The sequence below is a fragment of the Colias philodice genome, chromosome 1 (genome assembly GCF_061535455.1).
Source record: "Colias philodice isolate Cphi_HAF_F1 chromosome 1, ilColPhil1 Martin Lab GWU primary, whole genome shotgun sequence".
Classification (NCBI taxonomy): domain Eukaryota; kingdom Metazoa; phylum Arthropoda; class Insecta; order Lepidoptera; family Pieridae; genus Colias; species Colias philodice.
The window spans coordinates 10,474,512-10,486,608 of NC_143086.1; the positions used below are offsets into that span (position 1 = coordinate 10,474,512).

The 12,097-nt window shown below is 31.6% G+C and overlaps 1 protein-coding gene and 2 non-coding genes across 3 annotated transcripts in view; 1 reads left to right on the forward strand and 2 right to left on the reverse strand.

The window, feature by feature from the left end:
• The window catches only part of LOC149491321 (uncharacterized), a 230,155-nt gene that overhangs the window by 149,890 nt on the left and 68,168 nt on the right, over positions 1-12,097 (forward strand). The gene's annotated exons all lie outside the window — the stretch shown is intronic.
• On the reverse strand, positions 2,245-2,316 carry TRNAD-GUC (transfer RNA aspartic acid (anticodon GUC)). Its single transcript has one exon. It is a non-coding gene; the product is annotated as a tRNA-Asp (tRNA).
• Positions 10,559-10,630, reverse strand: TRNAD-GUC (transfer RNA aspartic acid (anticodon GUC)). The gene has a single exon. It is a non-coding gene; the product is annotated as a tRNA-Asp (tRNA).

Consider the following 12,097-nt stretch of genomic DNA (forward strand, 5'->3'; position numbering starts at 1 on the left):
ATATGGTACACTTTAACATAATATGTTTCATAAAAATATTCAGCCTTACGTATAACCGCCTCTAAACTAGTCATAAGTGTAGATTTGGCACAGACTAAGAAGAAGTTCCTTAAGTTAAGTAATTCCTTAATAAACTTAGAAAAATCAGCATAGGAAGAGTTTTTTTTTAAGTCAATATTTTAATCAACTATATTTATTACATGTATAAATATTATTATTGCACCCTTTCAGATGAACTTCATCTACTCGCTCCATGACTGTTTATTTTATTTTTTTACTTCTAAGTAATTGTATCTGAGAGGAGTTTTGTTGATGATGTTTCTAAAACATACAACATTCCAGTTTCTAAATAAAGTTACAAAACCGATAGAACGTTTTGTTATTGTTGTAGTGTTTTTGTATTTATCGAAATTATAGTTTGTTTGTTACAGACAAAAAGTAATCTACAAGTGTGTCCACAGTAGGCTAGATACTGATAAAATAATAAAAATATCTCTAATTTTGTCCATATTTCAATGTACGTATGTACGTAAGTAGCAGCCCTGATACGCCCCTTTATATTATTGACTACGCATGCTCCATATAGACCGGGAGATACTGACACAAAATTTCGAGTCATTTGTAACAAGGATGGCGGTTCTACAGGGGTCTTAGTACGCAATGACAAAAAGAAAAATGATGGTGTGAACGCTGGTACCGGTGGCTTAGTCGCGTGGGCGTTTGTCGAACTCGTCGGAAAAATAGCGAAAGTCAAACAATTTGTAACACAAAAATTTTAGAATTTACCGATAGCCCATAAAAAAGTAGTAGGCGGTAGTGTCATGCCATACTTTTCCGGTGTGACTTACAGCCCGCCATACCGATGCGAATGTGTTGATTTAAATAAAACAATCATTCAACCATTTGTACCAGGCTAACTTTTGCACAGGTAACTATCGTCGTGCAGCCATTTACGAAAATCGCCATGCCATACTTTTCGGACGATTCCAAATGGTCGCCATACCGCCGAAAATCTGCAAAAAATTTTTATTTCGCCAAACTTTTTGTACCAGTATTGCATTTGGATTTTTGGAGAGTATTTGATAAAATGTGACCATTATTATATTTGCCATACTTCTAGTAGGGGGAAAAAGTGCTGTCATACTTGAAAACTTAATTTATTATTAATTTATATAAGTGAAGATTTCCAACACATAGATCTTTGAAATTTTGTATTTATATTTGTTGATCCTCAAACTTACAGGAAAAATAAGTGCCATACTGTTACAAATCGTTTGACTTTCGCTATTTTCCGACGAGTTCGACTAACGCCCACGCGACTAAGCCGCCGGTACCAGCGTTCACGCCATCGTTTTTCTTTTTGTCATTGCGTACTAAGACCCCTGTAGAACCGCCATCCTGTTACAAATGACTCGAAATTTTGTGTCAGTATCTCCCGGTCTAATAGTTCAAACAATATTTATATAATATTATACACAGCAAATAATAAACCACTCTTTACATTTATGATGTTCTAGTACCAAGGCACAGTATTGTTCCTATAGTATCTATAGTTATCTGTTGTTTATATTTTTTTTCGATCTAGTTTGAGCTTCAAACCAGATGTAGGTAACTTAACATACGTCACATATTCACTTTCATAATAATATTTTTACAATTTAGGGCTGATTTTTCAATCCTTGGTTAAAACTTATTCGTCGAATAATGTATAAAACTACCATTTTAAAAACGTATTCTAATTGCCCGTATTTGACAGTTTACGTGACATTTTAATATTATCGTGTAATACTTTATTGGACGGATAAGTTTTATCCAAGCATTGAAAAATCGGCCCTTAGTTATTTAAGAACTTTTATTTTTTAACAAAAACGTAAACCGCCTTCAAATTGTCAGAACAAAATGAAATTCAAATGAGACTTTTTTTAGTTTAAATTCCGAAAATGTGTGTCATAAATCAGTTAGCAATATAATCAATCGACTGATAAATTATTTATTATTGTAATAATTCTGTTCAATACGTGATTTACAATAATCTTAGAAAATATATTTTGAAGGAAGTAAGGAGCAAAGAAGATATAGCATGAATCTACGGGATATAATGGAGCTCACTCGTAATTCACCCGCAGATAAATGATTGGAAATAACATTTTCTATTTATATCATAATCTTTAAATAGTTTACTTTAAAAATACATTCAGCAGCATGTGTGAAAAAATTAAAAATTAATGCAAAATAGCAAAAGAACTCCCCGGCGGGGAATCGAACCCCGATCTCCCACGTGACAGGCGGGAATACTGGCCGTTGTACTACCGAGGATTGTTTAAATTTCATAAATTCGGCTTGATAATTGTATAATTCCATACAGCTTATGCGCGAGTGTATTGGCTTTATGCACTTGTCTTACAGACTATTTCAAACAATGGATTAGTAAATAATTTTATACTGAAAACACAGATGGCACTTAAACTAAAATCTCATTTAAATATACGGTGTCGTATTTATAATATAAATAATATATAATTCTTAATTAAATACAACATGAATCACATTTAGAAAAGCAGCGTATAAGTCAATGCTAACTTACATCTGCTAACAGTTTCACATTGTAAAAAGTTAATATCGTGCGATTCCAAACTATTTTGGCATGACGCCAAGAAGAGACTGCCTCCACATCAAACAACGAAAATAAATATATAAATAACTAACAGTCCGCCCCGGCTTCGCCCGTGGTACATATTTATGTAGGGGAAACGTAAATACGTTTTCTCTACATAAGAACCATCCTCGTACTTCAAGGAATATAATAAAAAAAGAATTAACGAAATCGGTTCAGCCGTTCTCAAGTTATGCGCTTACCAACACATTTTGCGATTCATTTTTATATTATAGAATAAATAATTGCGACTCCTACCAAAGTGTTGGAAAGTTAAATGCTCATAAATCATAATTATTAAATATTTGTAGTTTACTCACACGTATAATTAAAGTTTACTCAGATCTGTTCACGAAAAATTATTAGCAACATCAAGATCTTTATATCATTAATTTACAATCTATTCATATTTGCTTATAAGATATTAAATAAATTATCTTTATTAGTAAGGATAGTCGTAGAATGAAATACTAACCACATCTACGAATTTGCTACAGCGTAGCAAAATCGTAGCTCGGCTACGAACGGTGTTGTTAAACTAAATCAAGCGAACGAGCGTAGATGTCACTTTAATTAAATATATTAAAATATAAAACATATCCAACTGCTAATAAATAAATATAATTTTTATCAGAGTTTAATTTTATAGTTTTAAAATAGTTGGTATTGTTTTTTAAAAAAGTTGGTATTTTTGTCAGTCATTAATAGCTCAATAATGCATAATTTAAACAAGCAATAACAATACTAAGGGTGTTAGTAACGCGGGCTACCATTTGTGTATCGTCTTATAAATTGTCTTACTTGTCTTAGACATACCATTGGACCAAATTATTTTAAGAAATTTTTGGTTTGGTTAATTTGCCTGAGCTGGGGTTCGGAGATAGAATAATAATTAAAAAATAATAATTTTACAAGTATATAATATTAATTAATTAAATTTATGTTGAATATAACAGCTACAGAAATAATATAATATGAGCCACATAAAATACTTCCAGACCCAGTACAGATGCACTAGGTACCTTAATCATTTGAAGCCTTAGCTGTTTATGAATTCCTGGTATCCCAATGGTAGAAACTATGCAATTCGCAGATGCACCAACCGCAGGCCTAAACTGAAATGCTTCTTCTATTAATTCTATGTCGCTTTGAATTTTTCACTAAAACTAATGAGGCCTATACTTATTATTATGCAATTTCCATTAATAGGAATAGAAATTATAACAATGTATTTTTAGTTCATATCGATTTACATCTATATTTATAATCCACTAGCGTTCCGCCCCGGGTTCGCCCAAGCATATAAGCACTCAACCCAATATTGATAAACAAATTCAGATTTACTCTAGGTATTCGAAAATAATTATAATATACTAATTTCATTTCAAGTAATCACGTTAAAGATACACTTACAGATTACACTTAGTGATAAATTTGTTCTTTAAGGACTTTTAAAACATACCCCGCGAAATTATATTAATTCTCCGAGTCACCAAATATTTCGGAAGATATAAGATATAAAAATTTATATCTATCTAACTAAGCAGGTAAATTAAACGATAAAAGTTATATGATCGAAAAACCCTATTGAAAACTTTATTGAAAGTTTTATTTTGTTTTGCGCTAGCTCAATCACTACAAGGTTCTACTATAATCGTGGGCGGAGCTTGTTTCAATACATCTCCTGAAAGCTTATGCAGGTCCTGTAGTTGTGTATCGTAATTTTCGTTTAGGTTACTTTACCGCCATAAAGTAAAATAATAGAAGTTATTTTACGTAGATAACCTTCGTGAAGTCTACAAGCTACTGAGAACTATGAATATTCATTTTTGAAAGTCGCAATTGCGCCCTGTTTCCTGGTAGCAACAATTATAATAACCAAGTCTGGTTAAACTAGAATAGGTCATTTTAAGATAAAAAAAGCTTGCATATTCATACTAATATCGAAGTATATTGTTGTCCTTTTCTTTCTTTTCTCCTCTTACGCTGTATTAAGATAATCATTATTATTTATTTTAGGTATATAATATGTATTATCTGATTTATTATATTCTTATTTTATATTATGCATGCTTTATGTAGTTATACGTGATAAAATTTATTTTTCCCAACGCAATAATTTTTGCTCACCCACCTCCTTTAAATGTGTTTCCCTGTTAATATTAATGGTAGTCTGGAAGAGATCGCTGCCTAGCGATAAGGCCGCCATTTGTACATACATGCATCTATTTTAGAGCAGGCTCCAAGGAGATTTTCGTTTGCAAAAATAGCGGACCTAAATCTGACTTCTGATATATATTGTATAGATCCCAGTCATCCTATAGACAGATGTTGCCAACCAGTTTTGTGGTCCCCCTCCCCCCACCCCGGTAATTAAATATGGCATACAAAGAAAAAAATAAAAATTTCCAAAACATGCCGTGTGGGGTATCAAATGAAAGAGCTTATTGAGTAGATCACGAATATATAGCATACTATAACATTTCTTACACTTTCTCTAAGATTTTTTAGAAAATTTACGAAAATTCTCCATTTTTGAGTTAACTTTAAACCACTATAGATTGAAAACTCATGAATATATTTTTTAAATTATTATTTTAAATAATTAACAATAGTCCATTGTTTACAATTCAATAGTTCGTAATATATGTGGTGGATTTGATGACCCCACAAAATGTTTTAAATTGCAAGGCGCAACTTTCACTGAAGTTACCGATTTGAAATCACACAGAGGCTGATTCAAGAATGTTCTGCCATATTTTTCATTCTGTCAAACACAACGACAGTGCAGAGATAACAAATTCTAAGCCCTGACACCGATATTTTTGTATTAGGCCTTTATTTCTGGCATAAACTTGAAAATATACTCGCCATCTTTGAATGCTCCCCCCACTCCCCCATGCAACTATTTCACTGTACGAGTTATTGAATCGTAAACAATGGACTATTGTGAATTATTTAAAATAATAATTTAAAAAATATATTCATGAGTTTTCAATCTATAGTGGTTTAAAGTTAACTCAAAAATGGAGCATTTTCGTAAATTTTCTAAAAAATCTTAGAGAAAGTGTAAGAAATGTTATAGTATGCTATATATTCGTGATCTACTCAATAAGCTCTTTCATTTGATACCCCACACGGCATGTTTTGGAAATTTTTATTTTTTTCTTTGTATGCCATATTTAATTACCGTTGTGGGGAGAGGGGGACCACAAAACTGGTTGGCAACATCTGTCTATAGGATGTCTGGGATCTATACAATATATAACAGAAGTCAGATTTAGGTCCGCTATTTTTGCAAACGAAACTCCACTGAGAGTCCGGTCTATTTGTCTTTTTCTGTGTTTATTGTAAATCTTGTGTGTGTGCAATAAAGAATTATCTATCTATCTATATTATATTTTACAGATACGTATATTTTGTTGATCTTTTCGTGTTTATTCAAAGTATGGGAAGTTAAAACTTAAAAACTTTATTTATATTTTTATATAATTAAGTACAATTAATTTTAGCTTCAGATTTAATGCAAACATCTAAATGAAAACATTAAAATTGTAACAACGGAGTTGCTCCCCAAACAATTAAACGTAATATGATAAACAGACAAACTTTGTTACTTATCTGAGTATTTAGAACACGAAATTTATATTAATTATTTATATTTTACAGGTTATAAAAATATACTTTAACTTATATTGAAAACTTTATTGCAAGTTCTACGTAGTTGTGCGCATGCTCCAAACCCTCAAGATTCTAGTAGAAATATGGGCGGTGCTTGTTTCTGTAGATCTCTGATAATTTATGGAAGTCGAGTAATATTTAATCGTAGTTTTTACTACTTCTGACTATATCATAAAGTTTAATTGAAAACTTTCCTGAAAATTTGTACACGTGCTCGAATTTTTCAAGATTTCTACTTAAAAAGGGGACGGTGCTCGTCTTTGTTGATCTCCTGATAAATATTTATAATCAGATCTTGTAATAATAGTATATCGTAATTTTCACAACTTCCGGCGAGACCAAAAAGCCATACTGGAAAGCTTTCTTGAAAGTTTATTATGCGCATGCCCCAATCTTTCAAGGTTTCACTAGAAATGAGGGCGGAGCTTGTTTCTGTAAAGCTCCTTATAACTTATGGAATTCTAGTAATATTTAGACGTAATTTTTACTACTTCTAGCATTTAAGTTTTATAGACTACTTTCCTGGGAGTTTTATATCTGTGCGCATCCTCCAATCCTTCAAGGTTCGTCTATAAATGGGGTAGAGCTTCTCTGTAGATCTCCTGATAACTTCCATAAGTTATAGTAGTATAGTAATTTCGATTCGTTATTTTGTCTACTTCGGACAATAAAATAAAGTTTTATTAAAAGACTTTTCTAAAAGTTTTATGATTTTTGTGCGCATGCTCCAATCCTTCAAGGTTCCACTATAAATTATGGAGGTGGAGAAAATAAAGTTTTTTAAAGACTTTCCTGAAAGTGAAAAAAAAAGTTTTATCATGTTAGATTCTGATTTCAATTTTTAAATTTTTCCGTTTAATATTCTTGTACTACGGGAAATTTTCTATAAATTTGCAAAAAACAGCTACAGAATGAACAACAGAAGAAATTAATCTCAATCTCTTAATATTCATGATCTACTTCTACTTATACTGCATGAAAAGTTATCAATAAAGTATAAATTTTACCAAGTAATATTCATTTGTTTCACACTTGCATGTATTAAAAAATTTTAACGAACTAACATTTTTTTTTTCGTATGAACACAAGTTTCTGTTAATTTTTTTCTTATATAAAATATGAATTTTGTGAACCAATAGGAACATCACCTTTTTTAGCTTAACACATTTGTTTCCTTACTAATGTTTAGGAAAAGTTGGGCGAAAAAGTTTTGTTAAACATATCTAGCGCCAAAACTTTGGATACGCTATCACCAGATGTCCATAAAAGAGAAGAGGTTTACTTTTATCAAGGACACCCGCATGCGCTGTTCAAAATGATATAGGGTTGCAATAAATTTCGCACCTTAATTAGTATAAATTGATAAATATATAATAATTACTAGTGGTCCGCCCCGGCTTCGCCCGTGGTACCTACATGTTTAAACTATCCTATCTCTCAAGTTGGATCGAACTGCACATGGTGTGCGAATTTTATTATAATCGGTTAAGTGGTTTAGGAGTCCATTGAGGACAAACATTGTGACACGAGATTTATATATATTAAGATTTTTTACAAAAAATTTTGTATCAGGAATACTGGTCGGTACACTTTAACATATTATGTTTCATAAAACTATTCAGCCTTACATATAAACGCCTATAAACTAGACATAAGTATAGATTTGGCACAGACTAAGAAGTAGTTCCTTAAGTTAAGTAATTCCTTAATAAACTTAGAAAAATCAGCATAGGAAGTTTTTTTTTAAGTTAATATTTTAATCAAATATATTTATTACATTTATTAAATATTATTATTGCACCCTTTCAGATGAACTTCATCTACTCGCTCCATGACTGTTTATTTTTTTTTTACTTCTAAGTAATTGTATCTGGGAGGAGTTTTGTTGATGATGTTTCTAAAACATACAACATTCCAGTTTCTAAATGAAGTTATAAAACCGATAGAACGTTTTGTTATTGTTGTAGTATTTTTGTATTTATCAAAATTATAGTTTGTTTGTTACAGAGAAGAAGACAAAACGTTATCTACAAGTGTGTCCACAGTAGGCTAGATACTGATAAAATAATAAAAATATCTCTAATTTTGTCCATATTTCAATGTACGTATGTACGTAAGTAGCAGCCCTGATACGCCCCTTTATATTATAGACTACGCATGCTCCATAGATCAAACAATATATACATATATATATATATATATATATATATAATATTATACACAGCAAATAATAAACCACTCTTTACATTTATGATGTTCTAGTACCAAGGCGCAGTATTGTTCCTATAGTATCTATAGTTATCTGTTGTTTATATTTTGTTTAGATCTAGTTTGAGCTTCAAACTAGATGTAGGTAACTTAACGTACGTCACATATTCACTTTCATAATAATATTTTCACAATTTAGTTATTTAAGAACTTTTATTTTTTAACAAAAACGTAAACCGCCTTCAAATTGTCAGAACAAAATAAAATTCAAATGAGACTTTTTTTAGTTTAAATTCCGAAAATGTGTGTCATAAATCAGTTAGCAATACAATCAATCGACTGATAAATTATATATTTTTTTGTAATAATTCTGTTCAATACGTGATTTACAATAATCTTAGAAAATATATTTTGAAGGAAGTAAGGAGCAAAGAAGATATAGCATGAATCTACGGGATATAATGGAGCTCACTCGTAATTCACCCGCAGATAGGGAATGCAAATCCGTTTACTTTACAAAATCCGGATTTTGAAAAACGGATTTATACAATAATCCGGAGAATCCGGATTTAGCGGATTTTTAATGAAAAATTTAACTTTTCCGTTTGAAACGTTTATTATTATGTAAAATCAATAAAAAACATGAATCTTAGTTAAATCAAATGTATTTATATTTTTCAATACCTAGAAATTAACTAGACAAACTCTAAAATTCTAATAAAATAAAAACTTTTACACTTTGGTAAAGAAAAAACATAAAGCACACTCCTTGTCACATCCATCAGACATAAACATTATAACAAAACATTTAATATTTTCTTAGATAATAGAAACAACATAAATTGCAAACAGAGTTTTCATCATATACAAACATATAAAACGAAACAGTTTCAATTTTCTAAATCAGTAAGCAAAATCCTATTTTGCTTTTTCATTCTTTATTAGTAATGATGACAGTCTTTCCATCAGAGTTCTTATTTTTATCAAAATCAGTAATAACAAAATTCAAATTTTCATGAACACAACGAGCAAACAGATTATTACTAAAATATAATCTAAAATTACTTTTGTTTTTGAGACATAAAATGAGACCTCAAAAATGACAATGCGTCTAATGTAGTGTCATTTAACCGGCTGCGAATTCGGTTACAGATGATTCCTGCTGCGGAAAAAGCTCGCTCTGATTCAACGCTTGTTGGTGGGATGCATAAAAGATGTTTGTAGGCGGCCTCCAAGTATCGGCCTCGCGAACCACTTTCCTCAAATAATGCCATTTCTACCCGCACTAAGCTGAGTATGTCAGTTTCTGGCTGCCGTCTGGGCACATTTTCTTCCCCAACTCCAATCATTTTTATTTTTGTTAATTCCAGATCCAATTTGTCTCTATAACTAAGATGCTGAGATTCAGTCAATTCGCGTTGTCTCGATGTTGTTGTCGACGATTCGACTGTATTAGCCTCAGACTCAGACACTTGAAGATTATTTCGGCTTTCCAAGTCCACAGTTTTACAAATTACTTCTTCTATTTCTCAGCGTAAGCTGAAATACGTTCCAGTCGACGCTTCGAATGGTGATAAATTGTTGTAAACAAAAGTCAACAGTAATGCAATGTGATAAGATCTAAATTCAAACGTATTATTTCTAGGCCAGCTTCGCGACGTGTCGCGATTCGCGCCAAATTCGACTGCTTGCGCGGGAACGGGATGCACTTACAGTGCCATCTATCGTCTAACGCAAGAAACATTAGAACCTATAAATATTGTAATACTGTGCTAATATGTTCGAAAAATCCGGATTCCATTTTTTAAATCCGGATTTAAAAGCCTATTTAAATTCGAGCAAAATCCGGATTTATCGGATTTCGGGTAATCCGGATTCCATTCCCTACCCGCAGATAAATGATTGGAAATAACATTTTCTATTTATATCATAATCTTTAAATAGTTTACTTTAAAAATACCTACATTCAGCAGCATGTGTGAAAAAATTAAAAATTAATGCAAAATAGCAAAAGAACTCCCCGGCGGGGAATCGAACCCCGATCTCCCACGTGACAGGCGGGAATACTGGCCGTTGTACTACCGAGGATTGTTTATATTTCATAAATTCGGCTTGATAATTGTATAATTCCATACAGCTCATGCGCGAGTGTATTGGCTTTATGCACTTGTCTTACAGACGATTTCAAACAATGGACTAGTAAATAATTTTATACTGAAAACACAGATGGCACTTGAACTAAAAGCTAATAAATAAAAGGTGTCGTATTTATAATATAAATAATATATAATTCTTAAATAAAACATGAATCACATTTAGAAAAGCAGCGTATAAGTCAATGCTAACTTACATCTGCTAACAGTTTCACATTGTAAAAAGTTAATATCGTGCGGTTCCAAACTATTTTTGCATGACGCCAAGAATAGACTGTCTCCACATCAAATAACGAAACTAAATATAAAAATAATTGCGAGTCCTTCCAAAGTGTTGGAAAGTTAAATACTTATCATTATTAAATATTTGTAATTTGTGATTGTTAACACAGATCTGGAAACAAGAAAACGAGATCTTGGTGTTATTTATTTTACAATCTATTTCTATTTGCGAATAAGGTATTAAATTAATAATCTTTATTTTATATAGATTATAGTCGTAAAACGAAAATAATATTCACGGAAAACTAACCACATCTACGAATTTGCTACAACGTAGCAAAATAGTAGCACGGCTACGAACGGTGTTGTTCAACTAAATCAAGCCAACGAGAGTAGATGTCACTTTAATTAAATAAAATAAAACATTACCCACTGCTAATAAACATACCTAATAGTCCAGTCTGTGGGGAAATGTAAAAGCCTCTGCTCTACAAAAGGTGGCGTAGAAAATGTTATGAAACGATATTGTTTAGGTATGAAAGGTTAATAAAAATCCAAGTTCTCGACCTTGACGGACCCAGGCGCTAGCCGCCATCTTGAATTAAAGGTGCTAAAATTAGGTATATTTTAAATGCAGTAGAGATTCAGATAGATAACGAAGACTGTGATGACGACGAAATTTCATGGTTGGAAACTAAAAATACAGACAATGAAACAGAAAATTTCAGCGACGATAATGAAGAAGCCACCATTAACCAGCCCGGGCCATCAAAGAGAATTAAAAAATGATAGCTGTACAATTTTTAAACAAAATTAAAATTATATGATTTCTGTAAGTATTATTATTTCCGTCGCTTGTAACTTTTTACCTTTAAGACTTACAGAATAATCATGTCCACAAAAAATGTAGGTAGTTTTGTCTTCTTTGAACCCCTCATAGACACTTTTGTGATTTAGTAAACAATTGAGAAGTTATTTAAAATATACTTAATTTTAGCACCTTTAATTCAAGATGGCGGCTAGCGCCTGGGTCCGTCAAGGTCGAGAACTTGGATTTTTATTAACCTTTCATACCTAAACAATATCGTTTCAAAACATTTTCTACGCCACCTTTTGTAGAGCATAAATACCTACTGACTGGATTATAATATTTATTTATTAATTTTTTGGTCCGGGAGCC